This window comes from Callithrix jacchus, chromosome 10, assembly GCF_049354715.1.
Source record: "Callithrix jacchus isolate 240 chromosome 10, calJac240_pri, whole genome shotgun sequence".
Classification (NCBI taxonomy): domain Eukaryota; kingdom Metazoa; phylum Chordata; class Mammalia; order Primates; family Cebidae; genus Callithrix; species Callithrix jacchus.
Window position 1 is genome coordinate 54,815,386 of NC_133511.1, and position 27,757 is coordinate 54,843,142.

Genomic DNA, 27,757 nt, shown 5'->3' on the forward strand with positions numbered 1-27,757 from the left:
AGGGGAACATCACACACCGGGGCCTGTTGGGAGATGGCGGGGGGAGCTAGGGGAGGGATAGCAGGGGTGTGGAGGGATTGGAGAGGGATAACATTAGGAGAAATACCTAATGTAGATGATGTGGGGATGGATGCAGCAAACTACCATGGCATGTGTATACCTATGTAACAATCCTGCCAATCACTTCTAGCCACATTGGCCTTCTTTTAATTTTTCTTTGTTTTTCTCTCCTATAGAGTGTTTTCTTATGCTTTTCTTCATCCTAGCTCTCTTCCTAATTTTCTTTCAGCTTTCACCAAGCTAACCTTTTTTTTTAATTTAAAAATACAGATGATTTTGTGTATCATCCTTTTGTAGGAGCCATGCTAATCTTCTCTGTATCATTCCAATTTTAGTATATGTGCTGCTGAAGTGGGCACCAAACTAACCTTTGTCTTTTAGAACTCATCACAATCGTTTCTTTAATTAAGCATTCCACAGTCTGCCTCATTAGATCAAATTCTCCAGTTATATGCATTCATAGTGCTCTGTACTTCTTTGTAACTTATATCACAGTTGTTATTTTAATTCATCAGTGATTAATTTTTAAGCCTCTTTAACCCAGTGATTTCATTCACTATGTATCATCAGCATTTATCACAGAGCTGACACATGGCAGGTATGCAGTAAATATTTGTTGAATAAAGTCAATGAAAAATAATAATAGGTCTGTGTTTTAGATACATCGGAAAATGTCAGTTCTTCTATATGACAATACATTAAAAAATGTTGAGACAGCTAGAATATGTCATTGTCTTTCAGATGAAAAGGCTATATAAATCCTGCCCTTAGATTGTCTTTCCTCTGCCAGAGAGCCCTTTACCATCTTGGTTGCTCATTCTTTTCTGGAAGCATTCAGATTAGTCAATGTGGCTTGTATTGTATAGTGAGGCACTTATTTCTTAACATAATGCCCAACTTTAGAGATTTCCTTTAGGATCTAGAAATCTATGTTAGATAAGAAATAGCTTTATGAGATTAGCCTCTAGAGTATGATTTTAAGGTTTTGGTTCATTTTACATGCAGTAGTTTAATTTCCATATAGGTTGTCTTTTGAAGAAAAGCTCTTGGTTTCTGTTAGATTTCTTTCTTTTCAGTACTCAGGTATAGATGGGCATGGGATTCCTTGAACTATGATTAAAAGAAATTTATTTCTGCAAGCCCTAACAATTACTCTGTATTTCTTTCTGTAGTGAAATCATGAGCTTCAAAATCAGTAACATAGAGTAAATATTTCTTGGATAGCATTTCACAATAAAAACCCATATTCACCCTTGTAACTTAGAAGGAAGCAATGCAAATTGTAGAAAGTGCAATTAAAGCTGGAAATAAACTATACTATTACTTTTTTATATGTGTCAACTTCAACATAGTCAACATATATATGTTGTTCATTGTTAGCCTTTCTCATCTAGATTAAATAACAAGTTAATAAATGTTTACTGCTTGTCTACTCTCTGTTAGATACTAAGCTAGGTGCTATTTTAGTGTCTTGGAGTAATAGCTTATTTTTCTGTTTATAAAGCTAATATAATTTCAAAGTAGAGTATTTGAAAAATACAGAGAACACAAATACTTTAACCCTCTACTTATAACACTTTGATATGTATGTTATTTAATATTCATTTAATAACTACTGAGTGCTTATAATTTGCCATCAATTGTTCTAGAAACTAGGGATACATTAGTTAACAAAAAGATAAAATTTTTGTTCTCATGGATCTTACAACCTAGAGAGGAGAGATATAAAATAAAGTATATAATATGTCAGCTGGTAAGCACCACAATAAATAAAAGAGAGTAGGGGGGATAAAAGAATATACATAAGGTAGAAAGGGAAGACGTCATTTCTAATAAAGTGACATTCGATTAAAGAGCTGAAGGACTTGAGAGAGGGTTAATCAGGAAGAAGGAGTAGCAAGTGTAAGGGCTTTGAGGCAGGATTACACATGGTATACATGGAATATTGGAGAAAGTCAACCATGAGAGAGCAAAGGAGGGATTTGACTTGTGTTTAAAAAGATCCAGTGTCTTAGTGGTTTCTGTTGCTTGCAACAGAATACCTGGGAATTGGATAATTTATAAAGAAAAGGAATTTAATTTTTACAGTTATGGTGGCTGAGAAGTCTAAAATCAAGGGAGCACATCTGCAGAGGTCCTTCTTGCTGTTGAGGGCTCTGTAGTGTCCCAAGGCAGCACAGAGTATCTATCACATGGTGAGGGGGTTGAGCAGCTAGCTCAGGTTCTCTGTTTCTTCTTCCTCCTCCTCTTCCTCCTCTCTCTCCTTCTTTGCCTCCCCCTCCTTCTCCCCTTTTTCCTCCTCTCCCTCCCCTCCTCTTCCTCCTTGTTCTTTTTCCTCTTTCTCTTCTCTTCTCCTTCTTCCTTCTTTGTTCCTCTTCCTTCTTCCTTTTCTTTGTTCTAATCCTTCATTCCCTCCTCCTCCTCCCCTCCTCCATTCCTCCTTTCCCCTCCTCCTTCTTTCCTCCTCCTCTTCCTAAGCTGTTTGGCAATACCTAGTTCTCCCATCCTCCTCCTCCTCTTTTTCCTACTCTTCTTCCTTCTTCTCCTCCTTCTTCTTTTTCCTTCTCTTCCTTTTTAAAAAATATATTTTATTGCACTTTAGGTTCTAGGGTACATGTACAGAACATGCAGGATTGTTGCATAGGTACATACATGCAATGTGGTTTGTGGCATCCCCATCACCTATATCTGGCATTTCTCCCCATGTTACCATCCCCAACTCCCTACCCCCCACTATCCCTCCCCTAGTTTCCCCAACATGTGGTGTTGACCCCAGCATGTGATGCTCCCCCCCAGTGTCCATGTGTTTCCATTGTTCAACACCTGTTTGAGTGAGAACATGCTGTGTTTGATTTTCTGTTCTTGTGTCAGTTTGCTGAGAATGATGGTTTCCAGATTCATCCATGTCCCTACAAAGGACATGAGCTCATCGTTTTTTATGTCTTTGTAGTATTCCATGGTGTATATCTGCCACATTTTCTTTATACAGTCTATCATTGATGGGCATTAGGATATGCTCCAAGCCTTTGCTATTGTAAAATAGTCTCATCTTCTTTTTCTTCTTCCATCTTCTTCCCTTCCTCTTTGAACTAATTTTTTGAGTTTTAGTGAACTGAGGTCTTACTATATGGTCTAGGTGGGTCTTGAACTCCTGAACTCAATTCATCCTTCCGCCTTGCCCTCTGAATGTGTTAGGATTACAGGCATGAGCTACCATGCCTTGTCTTTGTTTCTTTTCTTGTAAAGCCACCAGTTCCACTTTGATGATAACTCATTAATCCATTAACAGGATTAATTCTTTCATGAAGGAAGAACCTTGATGAACCAATCACCTTTTAAAAGCATATTGAAGACAAGTTTCAACATAAATTTTCGAGGGAACATTTGAACCATAGGACCCATCCTAGATACTCTATCAATAGGCTATATGGGAAAGAGTAAAACCAGGTAGACTGGTTAGAAGTCAACTGCAATGGAAAAGGAAAGAGAATATAGTGACTCAGATCAAAGAGATGAGAAGTGGCTGGAAACTGAATACATATTGTCATTAGAATTTGTTGATGGATCAATTAAGGAGAGTAAGAAAAGAAGTATCAAGAAAGCTATTATTTTTTCCTTCAGTCTTTAAAAGTTAACCTTAAGAAAGTTTTAATGCAAAAAAATATAAAATACACTTATAATGGTACAGTATATTTACTGTACAGTGTAATAATTAATCACCTCTGTATGCATCTCTGAAAAAATAGTTTGCTTATTTATGAATGTTATATAAGTTGAATAATACTTTATATATTCTTTTGTTTCTTTCTTCCTCATACTGGAGTATGCTTATGAGATTCACCTATATTGTAGGGAATAGTGTTTGTTCAGTTTTTATTGCTATACAGTATTCTATTGCAGAATTATATTGTAATGTATCCATTCCAGAGTGAGTAGACATTTGGGTTGTTTTCAGCCTTCGCTATTAAAAATCACTGCTGCTATGAACATTTTTGTATGTGTGTTCAGGTGCATAAGAGTTTTTCAATGGTACATTTCCTCTCTTTAAAAATTGTAAGTTCTGTGATACACGTGCAGAATGTGTAGAATTGTTACTTAGGCATACATGTGCCATGGTGGTTTGCTGCACCTATCAAACCATCATCTAGGTTTTAAGCTCTGCATGTATTGGGTATCTGTCCTAATGCTCTCCCGCTTCTCAACAGGCCCTGATGGGTGATATTCCCCTCCCTGCATCCATATGTCCTCATTGTTCAGTTCTCAATTATGAGTGAGAAAATGCGGTGTCTGATTTTCTGTTCCTGTGTTAGTTTGCTGAGAATGATGGCTTCCAACTTTATCTATGTCCCTGCAAAGGACATGAACTCATTCTTTTTATTGCTGCATAGTATTCCATGGTGTACATATGCCACATTTTCTTTATCCAGTCTATCATTGATGGGCATTTGGATTGGCTCCAAGTCTTTGCTATTGTAAATAGCACTGCAGTAAACATACGTGTGCATGTGTCTTTATAGTAGAATGATTTCTAATCCTTTGGGTACATACCCAGTAATGGGATTGCTGGGTCAAATGGTATTTCTTGTTCTAGATCCTTGAGGAATTACCATACTGTCTTCCACAATGGTTGAGCTAATTTACACTCCCACCAACAGTGTAAAAGCATTCCTATTTCTCCACATCCTCTCCAGCATCTGTTATTTCCTGACTTTTTAATAATCACCATTCTAACTGGCGTGAGATGGTATCTCATTGTGGTTTTGATTTGCATTTCTCTAATGACCACTGATTATGATAATTTTTTTCATATGTTTCTTGGCCAAATAAATATCTTCTTTTGAGAAGTATCTGTTCATATCCTTTGCCTACTTTCTGATGGGTTTGTTTGTTGTTGTTGTTGTTGTTGTAAATTTGTTTAAGTTCCTTGTAGATTATGGATATTAGACTTTTGTCAGATAGATAGATTGCAAAATTTTTCTACCATTCTGTAGTCTGCCTGTTCATTTCTAGAGTATATTTTTAAGAGATAAATTGCTTGATCTTAGAGAATGTGATTGTTCTATTTAATTAGGTATTGCCAAACAACTTTCAAAGTAGGTATACCTACTTAAACATTCAACAACAGAGACTTTATATTGTTCTACATCTTTGCCAAACATATGTAGTCAATACTTTTGCCAATGTAGTGGATGAATGTTTGCTTATTGCAGTTTTAATTTGTATTATTTTAATTATTAATGAGGTATATAATATCTTTGTATGTTCATTGGCCATTTGTATATTATTATTTTCATAAAATATCTGTTTAAGTCTCTTGACCACTATTCTAATGGGTTGTATTTTTATTGATATGTGGGAGTTTGTTATGAAATCCATGAATGAGTCTTTTGTTGTTTGTTTAATGGGATGAGTGCCTCATTTTGTGGCATGTTTTTCATTATTTTTTATGGTATTACTTTTACCTTATGATTGGTGCTTTTTATGTTTTCATTTAAAAACATATTCTACAACCTAAAATTATTTAAGTACGTCTTCTATATTTATTTGAAAATCTTCATAATTTTTTCTTTCATATTTAGCATTAACTTTCTTTTAAAGATAAAACTCTTTAATGGTTTATTTTGCAAATGTGCTTTTGAACTAATTTATCATTTTTATGAGGTTCATTCATCTTTGGACTCTCTAAAGGTAGAACACACTGAAGGCATTTTGCAAGAGTATTTTATAAGCTTATGTAATATATAAAAAGTATGTCAGCAGCCTAATTGAGGACATTGTCTTACTTTTAAGATTTAAATAAAAGCCCCTCTAAATATGTACATTGCTTACTTTCCTTTTTTAAATCTTGTTTGAGTATGCTTTTTTACATAGGGCAAGAAAGTAGATGATGAAGATAGTGATTCACTTTTTCCCAGTTCTCACATCAACCAAGATTTTGGGCTGTAAATGTATAACTAAACAGAGTGAGCTATTTTGCTCAGAAAAATTTTTAAGAACAATTACTATTTTTCTAAGGCTTTGATTATTTTCTACCTTGTTTGGAGTATGGATAATTTGTCAGAAAATCAATACATATTATAAAGAAAAATAAAGTAGAGTAAGTTAAAAAACAGTGAGGTTTGCTGTGGTTCAAGTGATGGTGGTCCCTCTAACATTCATGTTGGAACTTAATCCCCAGTGCAACAGTATTAAAGATGCAATCCTTAGGAGGTGATTAAGTCATGGGGGCTCTGCCTTCACAAGTGGGATTAATTCCCTTATAAAAGGGGTCAAGGTTGAAGGAAGCATTCTCTTGCTCTTCTGTCTCTCCTGTTATATGAGGACATGATTTTTCTTTCCTCCAGAGAATGCAGCAGCAAGGGACTATCTTGGAAACGTGCCTTCATCTTGGAATTCCCAGCTCCAGAACCATGAGAAATAAATTTCTTTTTCTCTTTCTTTTTTTCCTTTCTTTTCTCCCCCTCTTTCTTCCTTCCCTCCTTCTTTTCCTCTCTCTCTCTCCCTCCTCTCTCTTCCTTTCCTTTCTTTCTTTTTCCTTTTCTCTCCCCTTCTTTCTTTTTTTCTTCCTTTCCTTTCCTTTTTCTTTTCCTTTACTTTCCTTTCTTCTTTCCCTTTCTTTCTTGAGATGGGATTTAGATCTGTCGACCAGGTTGCAATACAGGGGAAAAGTCATAACTTACTGCACCTTAAACTCCTGGGCTTAAGCAGTTTTCCTGCTTTAGCCTCCCAAGTAGTTGTTAGTCCAGACACATGCCACTGAACCCAGCTAACTTTCTATTGTTTATGAATTACCCAGTCTGTGGTACTTTGTTTTAGCAATGCAAGCATATTGAGGCAGGGTTATTTTGGATGAGGTCAAAGCAGCCTTCTTTAGAAGGTGACATTTTAAGCAAAGACTTAGTTAAATGAGGAGTAAGGCTTGAAAAGATGTTAGAGAAAAGCAGAGAGAGCATCAGCCGCAAAGGCCAAAGATGAAAATGAGCAAGATAGTGTGGTTGGAGTACAGTGTAGTTATACGTTTATTCAGTTTCTAATTGTATTTGAAAATGCTTTCAAAACAATTTAAAATCTGCTGGTTTTAATCTAATGCATTTCACCTCATGTGCTACTACCATATAACCTTTCTTGGGTACTTTAATCAACTCGTCAGTACTCAGTTCATAAACCTCCTGAGTACTAGTTGTTTCTGGTTATTTTAAAATATTTTACTTGAAGTTGGCCTGCCAGTATAACCCAGGAAAATTGTTAACCATGGTTTTAAAGCTCTGTTATTATTATTTTTTTAACCTTGGAGTATGCTACTTAGAGCTAACTTTTTAAAAAGTCACTCCAACAAAAATCTACTTCTTCCAGTTTGAAATATTTTACCTTGTGACTTTTAATTTAGGGTATGTAAAAGCAACTTACTTTGTTTTTTTGTATCTTAAAATATGATGTTTTTCCCTATCAACCATTATTTGAGCTACTCATTGTCCCTCAGGTATAGCTACTAGAAGAAGTTGACTGTATCTTTTTAGGGTGCCTCCCTATGGGCACTCCATGAATTTTGATGTGTCATGTAACCTATATTTTAAGTCAAACCATCCCAGATATACCCTCCCAATTTGATGAAAATATATTTAGTTGCATTTATTTGACATTATAAAGGGAAGCAGATACTTAATTTGTATAAACATATTTTTTATACTTTTCCAAATGAATTTGAGATGATAAAAAGCAAAACAAAAATATTAAATATAAGTGGAATATCAATGTTAAAGGAAAACAGAAATACAAATGAGAGGGGTTTACCTTAGTCATGACTATGTGATATGAACATGAAGGTTTGTACTGCAGTTTGTTTAGAAAACCACAGTATGTCTAGACATCTTCCTCTGTAAAGTGGTTTGTTTTTTGTAGTTAAATGGCTTAATCACAATTAATAGCAATGAAAATTTTTTTGATTGACAAATGTAAATTTTACAGATTGGTGCAAAAGTAATTGCAGTTTTTGCCATTACAAGTTTAATTTTATTTATTTCAAAACAATATGTACACAATAAATATGTATTAGGTTGGTGCAAAAGTAATTGTGTTTTTTAATGGCAAAAACTGCAATTGCTTTTGCACCAACCTAATACATATTTATTGTGTACGTATTGTTTTAAAATATGCATATGTTGAATGGCTAAGTTGAGCTAATTAACATGTATATTACTTCCTGTAGTTATCTTTTTTCATAGTGACTACACTTAAAATTTTCTCTGAACAATTTGCAAAAATATATTACATTGTTAGTTATAGTTACCAATGATTTATCTGTCTGGTTTTGTGTTGGTATCTTGCTGTTTTGATACTGTAGCTTTGTAGTATATTTCAAAGTCAGGTTGTGTGATACCTCTAGCTTTGATCATCTTGCTTAATATTGCTTTGCCTATTCAGAGCCTTTTGTGGTTTCACCTGAATTTTAGGATTTTTTTTATTTCTGTGAAAATGTAATTAAAATGTTGATAGTGATTTCATTGACTTTATAGATAAGTTTGGGTTGCATGGATTTTTTAATAATATTAATACTTCCAATTCATGAACATTGGATATCTTTCTATTTATTTGTGACTTCTATTATTTCTTTCACCAATGTTTTTGTTTTCGGTGTATAGGTCTTTCACCTCCTTGGTTAAATTTATTCCTAAGTATTCTGTTTCTTGTAGCTATTGGAAATGAATTTTAAATAAATTTTTTTTGGATAGTTTGTTGTTAGCATGTAGAAACACTATTGATTTTTGTGTGTTGGTTTTGTATCCTGCAACTTTGTTTAATTAGAATAGTTCTTTTGATGGGGTTAGGGTTTTTATTTGTAAGATCATGGTAATCTGCAAACAGAGACAGTTTAACTGTTTTCTTTATGATTTGAGTGACTTTTATGTCTTTTGCTTGATTGCTCTGGGTAGAACTTCCAGCACTATGTTGAAGAACAGTGGTGAAAGCGAGCATCCTTGTCTTGTTCCAGTTCTTAGAGGAAGTGGTTTCATCTTTTTCCTATTCAGTATAATATTAAGTGTAAGTTTGTCATACATGACCTTTACTATTTTGAAACATGCTTCTTCTACGCCTAATTTGAGAATTTTTATCATGAAGGGGTGCTGAATTTTATCAAAAGCCTTTTCTGTATATATTGAATTGATCCTATGGCTTTTCTCCTGTATTCTGTTTATGTAAGGTAATACATTTGTTGCATCTTTGGTATAAAACCTATTTGAATCTGCATCTGCATCTCTGGTATAAAACCCATTTGATCATAATATATTATCTCTTGAATGTGTCATTGGATTCAGTTTGCTAATATTTTGTTGAGAGTTTTTATGTTTATATTCATCAGAGATATTGGTCTATAGTTTTCTTTTTTGTTGTATCTTTGTCTGGTTTTGGTATCAGAATGGTACTTGGCTCATAGTCTGAATTAGGAAGAATTTCCTCCATTTTGAATTTTTTGAAAAGTTTCAGGAGGGTTGGTATTAGTTTTCCTTTGTACTTTTGGTACAATTCATTTTTGTTGGGAGTATTTTAACTTAGTGATTCAGTCTTTCTACTTGTTTCTGGCTTGTTCAGGTTTTCTATTTTTTCCTAGTTCAATCTTGGGAGTTTGTATATTTTTAGAAATTTATCCATTTCACCAAGGTTTTCCAGCTTGTGAGCATATAGTTCTTCATAATTATCTTTGATGATCTTTTATATTTCTCTGACATTAGTGTCTCCTTTTTCATTTCTGATTTTGTTTATTTGAGTTTTTCTTCTTATTTTATTGGTCGTTCTAGCTTGTAGTTTTTCAAATTTGTTTTTCTTTTTTTTAAATTTTGCTTTAAGTTCTGGGGTACATGGGCAGATCTTGCAGGATTGTTATATAGGTGTACACATGCCATGGTGGTTTCCTGCCTCCATCCCCTCATCACCTACGTTAGGTATTTCTCCTAATGTTATCCCTCCCCAATGCCCCCACTCCCTGCTATCCCTCCCATAGCCCCTGACCCCCAACAGACCCCTGTGTGTGATGTTCTTCTCCTTATGTCCATGTGTTCTCATTGTTCAACACCCACTTATGAGTGAGAACATACAGTGTTTGGTTTTCTGTTTTTGTGTCAGTTTGCTGAGAATGATCATTTCCAAAATTTGTTTTTCTTTTTAAAGAACCAATTCTTCATTTCATTGGTTGTATTATTATTATTTATCTGTGTTATTTCATTTCTTCTTCTATCACTGGATTTGGTTTGTTTTTGCTTTTCTAGTTCCTTGAGGTGTGTTGTTAGATGAAGTTGTACTTTTTCTACTTTGTAATGTTTTCTCACTATTTTCTACAAAAATAGTGCTAACTTACTTGTGTCCCAAAGGGTTTGGTATGTTTGTGTTTTCATTTTCATTTATTTCAATATATATATATATTTGTTTCTTTTTAGAGATGAGATCTTATTCTGTCACCCAGGCTAGAGTGCAGTGGCATGATTATAGCTTACTGTGGCCTCGCATTTCTTTGATTAATTGATCCTCTTGCCTCAGCCTGCAGATTAGCTGGGACTACAGGTGCATACCACTGTATCTGGCTAAGTTTTAGTGTTTTTTGTTTTTTTTTTGTATATACAAGGATCTTGCTTTGTTTTCCAAGGTAGTCTTGAACTCCTGACTTCAAATGATGCTCCCAGCTTGGCCTCCCAAAGTGCTACATCACACCTGGCCAAGAAAACATTATTTTTATTTTTATTTACTCATTTTGTTTTGCATGTTCTTTCAAAGAAAAGTTGAAACGTTAAAAAATTTCCTTCATAATTTATTTGTTAACTCGGTGGTCATTTAGGAGCATGTTGTTTAATTTCATGTGTTTATATAGCTTTTGAAGTTCCTCTTGGTGTTGATTTCTAGTTTTATTTCATTGTGGTCTGAGAAGATACTTGATATAATTTTGATTTTTAAAAATTTGATTTTAAATTTGTTGAGACTTAGTTTGTGGCCTAACATATGATTCGTCTTCAAGAATGTTTCATGTGCTGACGTAAAGAATGTATATTCTGAAGTTGTTGGGTAAAATGTTCTGGTTTCATCCCTTTTGTTTAAGTCCAATATGTCCCATATTTCTTTACTGATTTTCTGTCTCAATGATTTGTCTAATGTTATCAGTGGGGTGTTGGAGTTTCCACTATTATTGTTTTATTGTCTCTCTCTCTGTAGATCTAGTAATATTTTTTTTCTGAATCTGCATGCTCCAGTGTTGGGTGCATATATATTTAGAATGATTATGTCCTCTTACTGAATTGATAACTTTATTATTATATAATGAATTTTTTTCACTGTCCATGACTGTTTTATCTGATATAAGTGTAGCTACTCTTGCTTGCTTTTGGGTTTTGTTTGTGTGGAGTATTCTTTTCTACTTTTTTACTTTCAGTCTATGTGTTTCTTTCTACATAAGCTTAGGTTATTATAAGCAGTATGTAGTTGGATTATTTTTTAATGCATTTTTTCAATCTATATCTCTTAAGTGGAGCATATAATTTATATATGTTCAAAGTTAATAGTGATATATGAGCTTTTCTTTGTCATATTGTTAATTTTTTTAGTTTTCTAAATTATTAGTTTGTTTTTCTCTGTCATTGTGGTTTTGGTAGAATTCTATAGTGGTATCATCTGATTCTTTTCTCTTCCTTTTTTGTGTATTTACCAATGAGTTTTATGCTTTGTGTGTTTTCATAATGGTGACTGTTTTTCTTTCACTTCCAAGTTTAGGACTTCATTGAACATTTCTTTTAGGGTTTGTATAATGGTGATGAATTCTGTCATCATTTGCTTGTCTGGGAAAGACTTTATTTCTTCTTCATTTATGACCATTAGTCTTGCTAGATATTGAATTACATGCTGCCAGTTGTTTTCTTTCAGCACTTTGCATAGTCATTCCATTATCTTCTGGTCCATAAGGCTTTGCTGGGAATACTGTTGTTAGTCTGATGGGTTTCCTTTATAGGTAACTTGATACCTTTCTCTTGCTGATTTTAGAATTCACTCAGTTTGAATTTAGATAGTATATTAGTCTGTTTTTACACTGCTGATAAAGACATGGATGAGACTGGGACGAAAAAGAGGTCTAAGTAGAATTACAGTTTCACATACCTGGGAGGCTGCAGAATCATGGCAGGAGACAAAAGACACTTTTTACATGGTGGTGGCAAGTGAAGAATGAGGAAGATGCAAAAGCAAAAACCCCTGATAAAACCATTATATCTTGTGACACTTATTCATTACCATGAGAACAGTTGGGGGAAATTGCCCCTATGATTCAAATTTTCTCCCACTGGGTCTTTCTCATAGCACATGGGAATTATGGGAGTACAGTTCAAGATGAGATTTGGGTGGGGGCCTAGAGCCAAACCATATCAGACAGTCTGATTATAATGTGCCATGGCACAGTCCTCTTTGCATGTTGTTTTCCTGGGGATCACTGAGCCTCCTGTATCTGCGTATATAAATGTCCTTCTTTTTCTTTTAAAAAATTTTGACTGTATCATTTCAAAATACTTGTCTTCAAGTTATGAATTGTTTCTTCTCCTTGCTCCAGTCTATTTTTAAAACTTTTGAATTTATTTTGTATTTTCTTCAATGAATTTTTTAGTTTCATAAGTTCTATTTGGTTCTTTTTAGAAATATCTATCTCTTTGGTAAAGTTGCCACTCATATCCTGAGGGTTTTTGTATTGTTTTCTAGAGTTTACTTGTATCTCACTGAGCCTGTTTAAAATCAGTATTTGGAATTCTTGATCTGGAATTTTGTGAATTTCTTTTTGATTGTGATCTTTTTCAGGGAATTGTTGTGTTCCTTTGATGCTATCATATTTCCTTGCTTTTTGCTGTTTTCTGTGCTCTTAAATTGATAGCTACGTATCTATTGTAAAAGGTACTTCTTCCAATTTTATGAATGTGCTGTCATAGGGGAGGATTTTTTCTGAAGATATATGTGTGTGTGTGTGCACATGTGTGTGTGTATGTGTTGTTAGCTGACTAGGAAATTTTGGGTTCGATTTTGAGGCCTGCAGTAGTGTGATCTCTGTATTTTTTTTTTCACACAGGGTCAGTGGCATCTGTGATGTTCTTGGTGGAAGTATGTTATTAGTGGAGATGGTGGTGAAGTTATGCATGGGACTAGGACACCAGTTGGATCATTGTTCAGGTTGTGGTGGTGGCAGTAGTTGGCCAAGTGTGTCTCTTTTTAAGGCCCAGAGCAGGTTACTCTCACCCCTGTGTTGGTGGTCTTGGAGCACCAGTTCATGGATCTCTAGGTGGCTTGCTTGGATTCTGGTAGAAGCAGGGTGGGCTAGGCTTGTGGGCAAGCTCTCAGACCCTGGACAGCAGGTGTGATAAGTGTGATGGCAGTAGCAGTGGTGAAGCAACCTACTGGAATCCAAGTGATTCATGCTGGTATTGGTGGTGACCACTATGGATGGGCACTCCAGTCCTTTGGCCTGCTGATACCATGTGTGGGTAGGTGTCAGCTGTGGTGGTATCAGTAGGTTGGGTCAGCCTGACCTCAAATCTTGGCAGGACTAATCAGGTGCCAATGGTGGTAGACTGGGCTGAAAAATTTACAGGCCTCTGGATGGCATGCTCAAGTTTTTGGAGGATTAGAATTGGCCAGTAGACTTGTTTGTAGGCTCTGTGGTAGTATGTTTAGGCACTGGCTGTGATAGGAACAGGAAGGGTGATTTCCAGTCTACTGGTAGAATGCTCCCTTGTGGGCTTTGGTGGCTGTGCTGTGGGCCTACCTCCAGGAAGGATGAGGCCCCTCTCAGTTAGGGCATTGTGGGCAAGAAGCTTTGGGGAATGCATACTGCTCATGCTCTGGTCTCACAGCAGCCCACAGAGGGGAGTGGGAACTTTTCTAGGGGTCAGGGGAGTGCCTGGTCTCCTCTTTCCATTTTTGGACTGGCAGCTACTTAAGCGGTGTCAACCCTAGCCCAGCTCAAGGATAGTGTGCAAACCTCCAGTGACTAAACTCTCAAAATGTTGGCTGTGGGCCTACCACTAGGGCCCCTCTAAGATAGAGCACTGTGGGCAAGTAGATATGAGGAATGAAGTCTACTCATTCTTTGGTTTCACAGTAGCCTCTAGCATGATGGTGTGGATTATTCTAGTTGTCTTCGGGAGTACCTGGTCTCCCCTGTCCCCTCTCAGCCCAGTGGTAGCAGCTGCACTGGCTATGTCAGTCCTGCCTCAAGGCAGGATGCAGATTCCAAGCAGCAAAGTTTTCAGAATGGTACCAAGTGGAAGCTGCTTTGGGCTCAGATACTTGTGGAACTCCATGTAGGTTCCCCGTTTGGAGCAACATCTCAGTACAGTGTATAGTTTGTTCCTTATGTTAGGCCAAAAGTCTGTGGGTCAAGGGGTTCTCTCATAGCCAAGAATGCAAAAGCCTGCAGTGGGAATGTGGAAGCCTGAGGGTTTGTCTTTTACCATTTCCTTGCATTCAGGAGCTTTTCTTGGCTCCCAGCTGATCCCCAGCCAAGCAAGCTGCCCCCTTTTCTCTCCTTACTCACATTCAGTGCTTCTCATCACTTCTTTGTTCAATCCCAGTGTTCTCTCTTAGATGATCTATTCAAAGTGTTTATTTACTATTCTGGTTCTTCTTTATGGAGGGGGTGTATACTAGCTGCATCAAGTGAGCCATCTTGACTCATTCTTTCACATTTTAAATGTTTGATGTCATAATTTATATTTTTTTATATTGTGTATACCTTAATAAAGTATTGTAGCTATTATTATTCTTTTTCACTTTTTTTGGCTCACTGCAACCTGTGCCTCCTGGGTTCAAGCATTCTCCTGCCTCAGCCTCCTAAGTAGCTGGGTTTACAGGTGCCTGACACTGTACCTAGATAATTTTTGTATTTTTAGTAGAGACGAGGTTTCACCATGTTGGCCAGATTGGTCTTGAACTGCTGACCCCAAGTGATCCACCTCGGTCTCCCAAGTGCTGGGATTACAGATGTGAGCCACTGTGCTTGGCCTGTTGTTCTTAATAGTTGTCTTTTAACCTCGATACTGAAGTTATAAGTGATTTACATATCACCATTACAGTTAGAATATTCTGGATTTGATTGTCTGCTTACTTTTATCATTTAGTTTTATACTTTTAGATATTTTTGTGTTACTTACTGGTTAGCATCCTTTTCTTTTAGGTTGAATACTCTAACATCTCTTTTAAGATAGGTCTGTTGGTGACAAACTCCCTTAGCTTTAGTTTGTCTGGGAAAGATTTTAATTCTTTTTCATTTCTGAAGGACAGCCTTGCCAGATATAGGATTCTAGGTTAGCACATTTTATTGTTTTTTGAATTTTTTACATTTCAGCACTTTGAATACATCATCTCTTTGAATACATCATCTCTCTCTTGGCCTGGAAAGTCTCTGCTGAGAAATTTGTTGCTAGCCTTACTGGAACTTATTTATATATTGTTTGCTTATTTTCTTACTAATAAGGTCCTCTTGATAATTTTCTCTTGCTAATAGGATCCTCTCTTTGTCCTTGATCTTTGACATGTTACTGTCTTTTTGTAGTTTTGTTTGGATTGAATCTGACTGGAGACCTGTATCTGTTCCCATACCTGTATAATTATATCTTTCTCCAAATTTGGAAAGTTTTCTGCTACACTGTCTCTTTCTCTTTTCTCCTTTATGTACTTTATGTATCAGACATATGTATACTCCTATATAGCAGATATCCTATATATCAGTTGTATGTCAAATTTCTTGGGTCCGCAGAGACTATTTTGGAACCGAGGTCAGAACAGTGGTCTTGGAGCTTGTGTCTGTAAGGTCTTGACTGGCACTGGGGGGTGGACCCTGGGTCTGCTGGAACAGGTCTGAACTCTGGGTTTTCTGGAGTCTGGGGCCATTGGGACAAACCTAGAGCCTGGGGTTGGCCTTATGCTGGGGTCCATGTGGAGCCTGGGTTTGTAGGGGCTGGTTTGGAGCTTAGGATTATAAGCTCTTGCCTGATATCTGGGATCATTAAGCTGGCCTAGAGCCTGGACCTTTGGGTCTGGAGCCTGTGCCAGGTCCCAGCATAGAGACTGGCTTCATAAAGGCTAGCCTGGGTCTTGGGATGAGGAGCCAGATTGAGTTCTAGGTACACAGAGGTGGTCCTAGAGTCTGGGTTCATGGGGGACTGGTTTACTACTGAGGTCTTCTGGGACAGACCTGGACCCTGGGTTACAGTAGCATTGGGCCATAGGATCTGGCCTTAAGCATGGGACCATAGGGACTGGGCTGGTACTGGAAAGGCCTGGAGCTTAGGTCTTGGTGCTTGCCTGGTATTTGAGGCCAGGGGAACCAAGCTGGCACTGGGGTAGGCTAGAAGTCTGGGGCCACAGGAGCTAGCTTGGACTGGGTGGGGCTAGATCCTATATTCAGAAAGATCTACCTGGAGACGAATTCCATGGGTTCTGGCCTGATCATTAAAACTGCAGGGGTTGACCTGATGCTCAAGTGGGCCTGAAGCTTGGGACTTTGGCATCCAGCTTGGTGCTAGGGGTGGTCTGCAGCCTGGGGCCATTGGAGATGGCCTGGCCTGGCCCTGGGGTTGACCTGGATTCTGATTTTGCAGGTAATGCCTTATGCTGGGTCTGATCAGGAGCCTGGAGCCTATGGGTTTAGCCTTGTGCTGTGGCAGGCTTAGAGACCAAATTTGTTGTGTAGGCCTGGTGCCTATGGCTGTAGGATCACATCTAGTGCTGGGGCAGGTTTGTAAGCTCAGTCTGTGGGTAGCAGCCTTGAGTCTGGGGCTGCAGGAACTGGTCTGGTACTGGATAAGCCTGGAGTCTCCATCCAAGTGGCTGGCCTGGGAGCTGGGTCCATGGGTGCTGTCCTGATAACTAGGACTGGGTGGGGTTGGCCTGGTGCTGGGGCAGGCCCAAAGCCTGTGGTTGTGAGGGCCAGACTAATGCTGTGGCAATTCACAGACTGGGGTCAGCCTGATCATTGGGCAGCCTGGATACTTATTTTGCTATATAGTCCTGGAGTTTGGGGCTGTGGTGGTCTTCCTGGTGCTGGGTTTTATTGGGGTGGGCTGAGCTTTGGGGTCTAAGGCAAAGTCTGGTACTCACTGCCCTCTCCTTCCCCCAAGTGGTAGGTATCTTTCCCCATGCTGCCTTGTGTTGGGTGAAATGGGTAATGTAAAGCTATTCTTTCTACCATGCTTTTTTTCTTATCTCTATACTATACCCAGGTGCTGTAATCTCTTGATTTCCTTAGCTGTTGTGAAAGTATTTTTGTGCGTGGACAGTTATTCAAATTGATGGTTTCTGTGGGAGGGACAAGCATTAGAGAGCCTTATTCTGCCATGGTGCCGATACTCATAACACTTTTATCTTAATTTCTACTGCACTGATTAAATACCATTCTACCAATACGGGTACCATATGAGCACAGTATGTTTATATACTGAATATAAACATAAACCTTTCCAGAAAAAGGTTGAATAGGGATTTTACAAATGAGAAAACTGCAGTTTATAGGATTTTACATATAAGGATAAAGTAAGTTGAATAAGTGACTTGCTAAAAGCCAACCAGCCAGTGAGGCAAAATGATTTCATTACAGGTTGCAGTATATCTATTTTCTGCTACGCCATCCCATTTTGCCTATTTTGAAAGAGTTTTACTTAAATGTGCATATGGCATTTTTTTTTGCATGTGTGCAGGATAGTTTAAACACTAAACATGGCATGTAGTTTTTTTTCCCCTGTGTGCAGCTGAAAAAGGCAGAAGCTTAAAGACTCCAAAATAGCTTCTTTTTATTTAGTTGCCACTGAATTTACAGTTCACTTGTTTTCTAATTGACTTGTGTGTGCTTTTGGTAAGAGTACTTATTTCTTCAAGCCTAATTAAGAATTTATATTATTGAATGTTTAGCAGAAAAACAGTTAACATTTGGGAATTTATTTATTGATTTAAAAATAGGTGTGCACATTTTCATTATACATGTATAACTGTAAATAATATGTATTTTATTTTGCCTGTAAGTCTTATGATGTTGCATTTTTTGCAACTTGACTTTTTTTGTTCAATGTCACATCTAGGAGATTCATCCTCTTGGAGACTTGTATGTAACTCCTGTTCACTTTTTTTTTTTTTTTTTTTTTTGCTTCATGGTATATCATTATAAAAGCATTGCAGAATATACTTGTCTTCTCTTTTGTTGATGGGCAATTAGGATGTTTCCATATCTTTTTTATTATAAATAATGTAGCTAGAATTTATGTAGATGTTTTTGAGTCACATTTGCCAATGTTTCTCTAGACTAAATACATAAATGTGGCATTGCTGGTTTACAAAGTCTATCTTGAGGTTTACTAGATGTTTTCTAAAGTGATTATGCCAATTTATACTTCCATGAGCAAAGTATGAAAGTTCTTTTTCTCTCCCCATTCTTTGACAATACTTGGTGTTATAAGGCTTAAAAATTATTGGCTATATTGTGTCCCTTCCCCCACCAAATTCATATGTTGAAATCCTCAGAATGCAATGGTATTTTGGAGAAAGGGTCCCTAAAGAGGTAATTAAATTAAAATGAATTCATTAGGATGGGCCATAATCCAGTATGATTGGTATTCTTATAAGAAGGAGAAATTTGAACAAAGATGTGAACAGAATGAAGACAATGCCAAGACATTGGGAGAAGACAGCCATCTACAAGCCAAGGAGAGAGGCTTGGAACAGGTCCTCTCCTTGCAACTCTTAGGAGAAACCAACACTGCTGATAACTTGATCTCAGGTTTCTAAGCTCCAGAACTGTGAGAATAGACATTTCTGTTGTTTAAGCTACCCAGGTACTTAGTTACTGCAACTCTTGCCAACCAATTCAATGAATATGAAAAGCTATCTCATTTTGATTTTAAATTTGCATTTTCCTGATCAGTAGAGAGGTTGAGCATCTTCTCAAAAATTCATAATGAGTTCATTTTCTATTTTTTGTTTTTTATACTGATTCATAAGAGTTTATATTATTTTAATGTTATTATGGATGCTGTTATAGACTTAATGTTTATATCCTCCCAAAATTCATATGTTAAAACCTAATTCCCAGTATGATGGTATTTGGTGTACTTTTGGAGATGATAGGATCATGAGGTTGAAGCGCTCATGAATGAGATTTGTTCCCTTAGGAAAGAGAACCTGGAGAGTTCCATTGCCCTTTCTGCTGTTTGAGGACATAGGGAGAAGACAACTGTCTTCTCAGAAGTAAGTGGGCCCTCACTGGACAGTGATTCTGTCTTTGCCATGACATTGGGCTTCTCAGTCTCCAGAACTATGAGAAATAAATGTTTATTGTTCATAAGTCAGAGTCTTTGATATTTTGGTATAGTAGTCCAAATGGACTAAGATGAATGTACCACTTAAATATTCTTGATGCTGAATCCTTTGTTGGAGGTATAAATTCCAGTCTTCTTTGTTTGTTTTCTTTAAATGATGTTTTTTTTTTTTTTTTAATTTTTTATTGGATTATAGGTTTTGGGGTACATGAGCAGAGCATGCAAGACAGTTGCGTAGGTACACACATGGCAGTGTGCTTTGCTTTTCTTCTCCCCTTCACCCACATTTGGCATTTCTCCCCAGGCTATCCCTCCCCACCTCCCCCTCCCACTGGCCCTCCCCTTTTCCCCCCAATAGACCCCAGTGTTTAGTACTCCCCTTTCTGTGTCCATGTGTTCTCATTTTTCATCACCCACCTATGAGTGAGAATATGCGGTGTTTCATTTTCTGTTCTTGTGTCAGTTTGCTGAGGATGATGTTTTCCAGATTCATCCATGTCCCTACAAACGACACGAACTCATCATTTCTGATTGCTGCATAATATTCCATGGTGTATATGTGCCACATTTTTCCAATACAGTCTATTATCAATGGGCATTTGGGTTGATTCCAGGTCTTTGCTATTGTAAACACTGCTGCAATGAACATTCGTGTACATGTGTCCTTAAAGTAGAACGATTTATAGTCTTTTGGATATATACCCAGTAATGGGATTGCTGGGTCAAATGGAATTTCTATTTCTAAGGCCTTGAGGAATCGCCACACTGTCTTCCACAATGGTTGAACTAATTTACACTCCCACCAACAGTGTAAAAGTGTTCCTTTTTCTCCACATCCTCTCCAGCATCTGTTGTCTCCAGATTTTTTAATGATCGCCATTCTAACTGGCGTGAGAATATCTCAATGTGGTTTTGATTTGCATCTCTCTGATAACCAGTGACGATGAGCATTTTTTCATATGATTGTTGGCCTCATATATGTCTTCTTTCATAAAGTGTCAGTTCATATCCTTTGCCCACTTTTGAATGGGCTTGTTTGTTTTTTTCCTGTAAATCTGCTTGAGTTGTTTGTAAATTCTGGATATCAGCCCTTTGTCAGATGGGTAGACTGCGAAAATTTTTTCCCATTCTGTTGGTTGCCGATCCACTCTAGTGACTGTTTCTTTTGCCGTGCAGAAGCTGTGGAGTTTGATTAGGTCCCATTTGTCTATTTTGGCTTTTGTTGCCAATGCTCTTGGTGTTTTGTTCATGAAGTCCTTGCCTACTCCTATGTCCTGGATAGTTTTGCCTAGATTTCCTTCTAGGGTTTTTATGGTGCCAGGTCTTATGTTTAAGTCTTTAATACATCTGGAGTTAATTTTAGTGTAAGGTGTCAGGAAGGGGTCCAGTTTCTGCTTTCTGCACATGGCTAGCCAGTTTTCCCAACACCATTTGTTAAACATGGAATCCTTGCCCCATTGCTTGTTTTTGTCAGGTTTATCAAAGATTGTATAGTTGTATGTATGTTGTGTTGCCTCCGGTGCCTCTGTTTTGTTCCATTGGTCTATATCTCTGTTTTGGTACCAGTACCATGCTGTTTTGATTACTGTAGCCTTGTAGTATAGTTTGAAATCCGGTAGTGTGATGCCCCCCGCTGTGTTCTTTTTGCTTAGAATTGACTTGGCTATGCGGGCTCTCTTTTGGTTCTGTATGAAGTTCATGGTGGTTTTTTCCAGTTCTGTGAAGAAAGTCGATGGTAGCTTGATGGGGATAGCGTTGATTCTGTAAATTACTTTGGGCAGTATAGCCATTTTCACGATATTAATTCTTCCTAACCATGAACATGGAATGTTTCTCCATCTGTTTGTGTCCTCTCTGATTTCGTTGAGCAGTGGTTTGTAGTTCTCCTTGAAGAGGTCCCTTACGTTCCTTGTGAGTTGTATTCCAAGGTATTTTATTCTTTTCGTAGCAATTGCGAATGGCAGTTCGCTCTTGATTTGGCTTTCTTTAAGTCTGTTATTGGTTTAGATGAATGCTTGTGATTTTTGCACATTGATTTTATATCCTGAGACTTTGCTGAAGTTGTTTATCAGTTTCAGGAGTTTTTGGGCTGAGGCGATGGGGTCTTCTAGGTATACTATCATGTCGTCTGCAAATAGAGACAATTTGGCTTCCACCTTTCCTATTTGAATACCCTTTATTTCTTTTTCTTGCCTGATTGCTCTGGCTAGAACTTCCAGTACTATATTGAATAGGAGTGGTGAGAGAGGGCATCCTTGTCTAGTACCAGATTTCAAAGGGAATGCTTCCAGTTTTTGCCCATTCAGTATGATATTGGCTGTTGGTTTGTCATAAATAGCTTTTATTACTTTGAGATACGTTCCATCGATACCGAGTTTATTGAGGGTTTTTAGCATAAAGGGCTGTTGAATTTTGTCAAATGCCTTCTCTGCGTCAATTGAGATAATCATGTGGTTTTTGTTTTTGGTTCTGTTTATGTGGTGAATTACGTTGATAGACTTGCGTATGTTGAACCAGCCTTGCATCCCTGGGATGAATCCTACTTGATCATGATGAATAAGTTTTTTGATTTGCTGTTGCAATCGGCTTGCCAATATTTTATTGAAGATTTTTGCATCTATGTTCATCATGGATATTGGCCTGAAGTTCTCTTTTCTCGTTGGGTCTCTGCCGGGTTTTGGTATCAGGATGATGTTGGTCTCATAAAATGATTTGGGAAGGATTCCCTCTTTTTGGATTGTTTGAAATAGTTTTAGAAGGAATGGTACCAGCTCCTCCTTGTGTGTCTGGTAGAATTCGGCTGTGAACCCATCTGGACCTGGGCTTTTTTTGTGAGGTAGGCTCTTAATTGCTGCCTCAACTTCAGACCTTGTTATTGGTCTATTCATAGTTTCAGCTTCCTCCTGGTTTAGGCTTGGGAGGACACAGGAGTCCAGGAATTTATCCATTTCTTCCAGGTTTACTAGTTTATGTGCATAGAGTTGTTTGTAATATTCTCTGATGATGGTTTGAATTTCTGTGGAATCTGTGGTGATTTCCCCTTTATCATTTTTTATTGCATCTATTTGGTTGTTCTCTCTTTTCTTTTTAATCAATCTGGCTAGTGGTCTGTCTATTTTGTTGATCTTTTCAAAAAACCAGCTCTTGGATTTATTGATTTTTTGAAGGGTTTTTCGTGTCTCAATCTCCTTCAGCTCAGCTCTGATCTTAGTAATTTCTTGTCTTCTTCTGGGTTTTGAGTTTTTTTGATCTTGCTCCTCTAGCTCTTTCAATTTTGACGATAGGGTGTCAATTTTGGATCTCTCCATTCTCCTCATATGGGCACTTATTGCTATATACTTTCCTCTAGAGACTGCTTTAAATGTGTCCCAGAGGTTCTGGCACGTTGTGTCTTCATTCTCATTGGTTTCGAAGAACTTCTTTATTTCTGCCTTCATTTCGTTGTTTACCCAGTCAACATTCAAGAGCCAGTTGTTCAGTTTCCATGAAGCTGTGCGGTTCTGGGTCGGCTTCTGAATTCTGAGTTCTAACTTGATTGCACTATGGTCTGAGAGGGTGTTTGTTATGATTTCTGTTGTTTTGCATTTGTTGAGCAGTGCTTTACTTCCAATTATGTGGTCAATTTTAGAGTAGGTGTGATGTGGTGCTGAGAAGAATGTGTATTCTGTGGATTTGGGGTGGAGAGTTCTGTAAATGTCCACCAGGTTTGCTTGCTCCAGGTCTGAGTTCAAGCCCTGGGTATCATTGTTGATTTTCTGTCTGGTTGATGTGTCTAGTATTGACAGTGGAGTGTTAAAGTCTCCCACTATTATTGTGTGGGAGTCTAAGTTTTTCTGTAAGTCATTAAGAACTTTCCTTATGTATCTGGGTGCTCCTGTATTGGGTCCATATATGTTTAGGATCATTAGCTCTTCTTGTTGTATTGATCCTTTTACCATTATGTAATGTCCTTCTTTGTCTCTTTTGATCTTTGTTGCTTTAAAGTCTATTTTATCAGAGATGAGAATTGCAACTCCTGCTTTTTTTTGCTTTCCATTAGCTTGGTAAATCTTCCTCCATTCCTTTATTTTGAGCCTTTGTGTATCCTTGCATGTGAGATGGGTTTCCTGGATACAGCACACCGATGGGTTTTGGCTTTTTATCCAATTTGCCAGTCTGTGTCTTTTGATTGGTGCATTTAGTCCATTTACATTTAGGGTTAATATTGTTATGTGTGAATTTGATACTGCCATTTTGATTCTAAGTGGCTGTTTTGCCTGTTAGTTGTTGTAGATTCTTCATTATGTTGAAGCTCTTTAGCATTCAGTGTGATTTTGGAATGGCTGGTACTGATTGATCCTTTCTATGTGTAGTGCCTCTTTCAGGAGCTCTTGTAAAGCAGGCCTGGTGGTGACAAAATCTCTGAGTACTTGCTTGTTCGAAAGGATTTTATTCTTCCTTCACTTCTGAAGCTCAGTTTGGCTGGATATGAAATTCTGGGTTGAAAGTTCTTTTCTTTAAGAATGTTGAATATTGGCCCCCACTCTCTTCTGGCTTGTAGTGTTTCTGCCGAGAGATCTGCTGTGAGTCTGATGGGCTTCCCTTTGTGGGTGACCCGACCTTTCTCTCTGGCTGCCCTTAGTATTCTCTCCTTTATTTCAACCCTGTTGAATCTGACGATTATGTGCCTTGGGGTTGCTCTTCTTGCGGAATATCTTTGTGGCGTTCTGTGTATTTCCTGCAATTGAGTGTTGGCTTGTCTTGCTAGGTGGGGGAAATTTTCCTGGATGATGTCCTGAAGAGTATTTTCCAGCTGGGATTCATTCTCTTCGTCCCCTTCTGGTACACCTATCAAACGTAGGTTAGGTCTTTTCACATAGTCCCACATTTCTTGGAGACTTTGTTCATTCCTTTTTGCGCTTTTTTCTCTGATCTTGGTTTCTCGTTTTATTTCATTGAGTTGGTCTTCGACTTCAGATATTCTTTCTTCTGCTTGGTCAATTCGGCTATTGAAACTTGCGTTTGCTTCGCGAAGTTCTCGTATTGTGTTTTTCAGCTCCTTTAATTCATTCATATTCCTCTCTAAGGTATCCATTCTTGTTATCATTTCCTCGAATCTTTTTTCAAATCTTTTTTCAAGGTTCTTAGTTTCTTTGCATTGATTTAATACATGATCTTTTAGCTCACAAAAGTTTCTCATTATCCATCTTCTGAAGTCTAATTCCGTCATTTCGTCACAGTCATTCTCCGTCCAGCTTTGTTCCCTTGCTGGTGAGGAGTTTTGGTCCTTTCTAGGAGGCGATGTGTTGTGGTTTTGGGTGTTTTCCTCCTTTTTGCGCTGGTTTCTTCCCATCTTTGTGGATTTGTCCGCTGGTCGTCTGCGTAGTTGCTGACTTTTCGTTTGGGTCTCTGAGTGGACACCCAGAATGTTGATGATGAAGTATTTCTGTTGCTTGGTTTTCCTTCTACCAGTCTAGCCCCTTCGCTGTACGACTGTTGAGGTCCGCTCCAGACCCTGCTTGTCTGGGGTGCACCTCTAGTAGCCGTGGCACAGCGAGGGATGCTACCAGTTTCTTTTTCTGCTCTCTTTGTCCCAGGATGATGCCTGCCTAATGACAGTCTTTTGGATATAGAGGGGTCAGGGAGCTGCTTGAGGAGACAGTTTGTACTTTATAGGGGTTTAATTGCTGAGCTGTGCACTCTGTTGTTCATTCAGGGCTGTTAGGCTGCTATGTTTGATTCTGCTGCAACACAGCTCATTAAACAACCCTTTTTTTTTTCTCAAATGCTCTGTGTTGAGGGGTTTGGGCTTTATTTTTGAATGTCCGATCAGGTGTCCTGCCCAGCTCAAAGGCAGACTAGCCACTGTTTGGCTGCCGAGGCTCCGCCCTGCTGTTGTGTGATTCGCGCTGTTCCTGCCAGCTCTGCTGTGGTCTCCGCCATGCCCTGCGGCGGAGTCTCTTCTTTGTAGCGTGTTGCCTCAGCAACGGCAGGCTGCGTCAGCAGTGGGCGTGTATCTCAGTAGGGACGGGTTGCCTCGGCAACGGCTGGCTGCGTCAGCAGTGGGCGTGTATCTCAGTTAGGGCGGGTTGCCTCGGCAACGGCTGGCTGCCTCAGCAGTGGGTGTGTATATCAGTTGGGGCAGGTTGCCTCCGTAGTGGTGGACGCCCCTCCCCCACAGAGCGTCTCGGACCTGCCTGGGATAGTTTGAAATAGCGGTTTTGTTCGTCCCACTGGGTATCCCAAACGATCTGTCCCTGCAATCCCCTGGGCTGGGCTACTGTGCAAGTCTCGTTCAGTCTCAAGTCCAGCCCTCTCAAGTCTCAGGTTGCTGGTTCAACAAGGCACCCGGACAAGCGCGCCCTGTGGGGATTGCTGGGTAGGGCCGGCCGCCGCCGCCCCGGCTGCCGGCTTCGCCAGGCAGACCTACTGCCTGGCGTCCTGTGTCTTTTTATACTTGGGAGTTTCCCCGTTCTGTGGGCAACAAAGATCAGTCTGGAAATGCAGCACTGACTCAACGTTTGCGAATTCAACGCGGGCTCCAATCCTGGGTTGTTCTCACAGCGCCATCTTGAGTCCCCTCTAAATGATGTTTTTTGATGCAGAAAGTTAAAAATCTCATGTAGTCAGCTTAATAAATCTTTTTCTTCACTGTTTTTGACTTCTATATCTTGTTTACAAAGTCTTTCTGCTCGAAGTCCATAAGGGTAACATTTTTATTTTTTCGTCTAAGAATCTTAAAACTTTGCTTTCAAAATTTGTTAAACCTATGTGGGATTTGTTTTTATGAATTAAAGATTCATAATTTTTGTTAACTTATTTAATTGGTTAAACATTCAAGTACCAATTATTTATTATATATACTATGTACAGAGCAATATATAAAATGCTCTGTACATAGTATTATATAATGTATATAATATACATAGGGAAGGAGACAGTTCCTTCCCTAAAAGAGAGAGAGAGAACCACCATCGTAACTGGTCTGTGCCCTACTTATATATTATTATTAAATCCTACCAATAATAGGAGGTAGTTGTTAATTATCTGTATTTTACAAGTGAGCAAACTCAGCCCCAGAGTAGTGAAATAAGTGGTTCAAGGTTACATAATTAGTAAGTACTAGAATTGAGATTCATGCCTCAGTCTTTCTGACAAATTACACCTTGTAGATAAAGCAAAGATTATTGAAAAATTTAATAATTAAGAATGATAACATAGTAGGCTCAGAAATATTTATTGTATGAATAAATATACTGTGTGTTGGCACAAGACAGTGCTATAAATATTGTCATCTCAGGGCTTGGAGCAGAGAAAGGGAAGAGACCACTTAATTCTATTAGAATAATTACACTCTATTGAAAATATCTAGGTCCAGATGCAGTGGCTTATGCCTGTAATCTCACCACTCTTAAAGATTGAGGTGGGAGGACTGAATTAGGCCAGGAATTTAAGACCAGCCTGGGCAACATAGCAAGACCTTGTCTTTTCAAAAAATAAAAATAAAGTAAGTTAGTAAGGCATGGTGGTGAAGCCTTTAGTCCTAGTTCCTTGGCAGGCTGAGGCAGGAGAATTGCCTGAGCCCAAGAGTTTGAGGCTGCAGTGAGCTATGATTCCATCACTGCACTCCAGCCTAGGTGACAAAATGAGAGCTGTATCTTAAAAAAAAAAAAAAATTCTGTTGTTGCGCTCAGCCCTCCCAACCACCAACTTCTTCAAGTAAGAGAAACTCTAAATATTTCCACCTGTCTTAATGTATGCTAGGAACCTTGTAGACAGCAAATGAATAATAAATATTTTTGAAAGAAGAAAAGAGACACTATAAATATTTTATTAAATTTGTGCTACAGGTAGATTCAAAAATACTTTCTATTGTCCTTATGATGTAATACTATCAAGGCTCATTGATATAGTTTGAAATATCTTACATATTTCTCTTTTTTGGCACCTTGGTGGTGTTAAATGACAGAAATGGAATAATTTGGAGCTTTTCTCATAGCTTAGGGGTTACTTTTTGAAAACAATATGTTTAGGTAGAGGCTGTCAGCCATTATTATCCATACCCCCACCCAAAGAATATATAGTCATTTAACATAGGTAACTTAGAACACTAGCCAGAAAAAAATAATGCTGGCAAAGATTAGATAATAAATTAAAAAAAAACTGTTACCACTATTTATTCTCTAATATCTGTAATCTTCTTCTGTAGTAATGGAATCCATGTTTTTAACCTGTGGTCAAATTTATTGACCATTTTTTTTTCTTGTTTGTTTTTTGTGTCTCATTTAAGAAATCCTTTTCTACCCTTAAGTCACAAACATATTCTACTATAATCTTCCTTAAAATGTTCTGAGTTTTGCTTTTCATACCCAGGTTTAAGTTCGTATTGAATTTAGTTT

General features: G+C 38.0%; 1 protein-coding gene and 1 non-coding gene across 16 annotated transcripts in view; one reads left to right on the forward strand and one right to left on the reverse strand.

Annotated features, from left to right (window-relative positions):
- DLG2 (discs large MAGUK scaffold protein 2) overlaps positions 1-27,757 on the forward strand; it is a 2,299,762-nt gene that overhangs the window by 209,519 nt on the left and 2,062,486 nt on the right. The window lies entirely within an intron of this gene.
- LOC118145917 (U6 spliceosomal RNA) lies at positions 313-419 on the reverse strand. Its single transcript, XR_004731401.1, has one exon. It is a non-coding gene; the product is annotated as a U6 spliceosomal RNA (small nuclear RNA).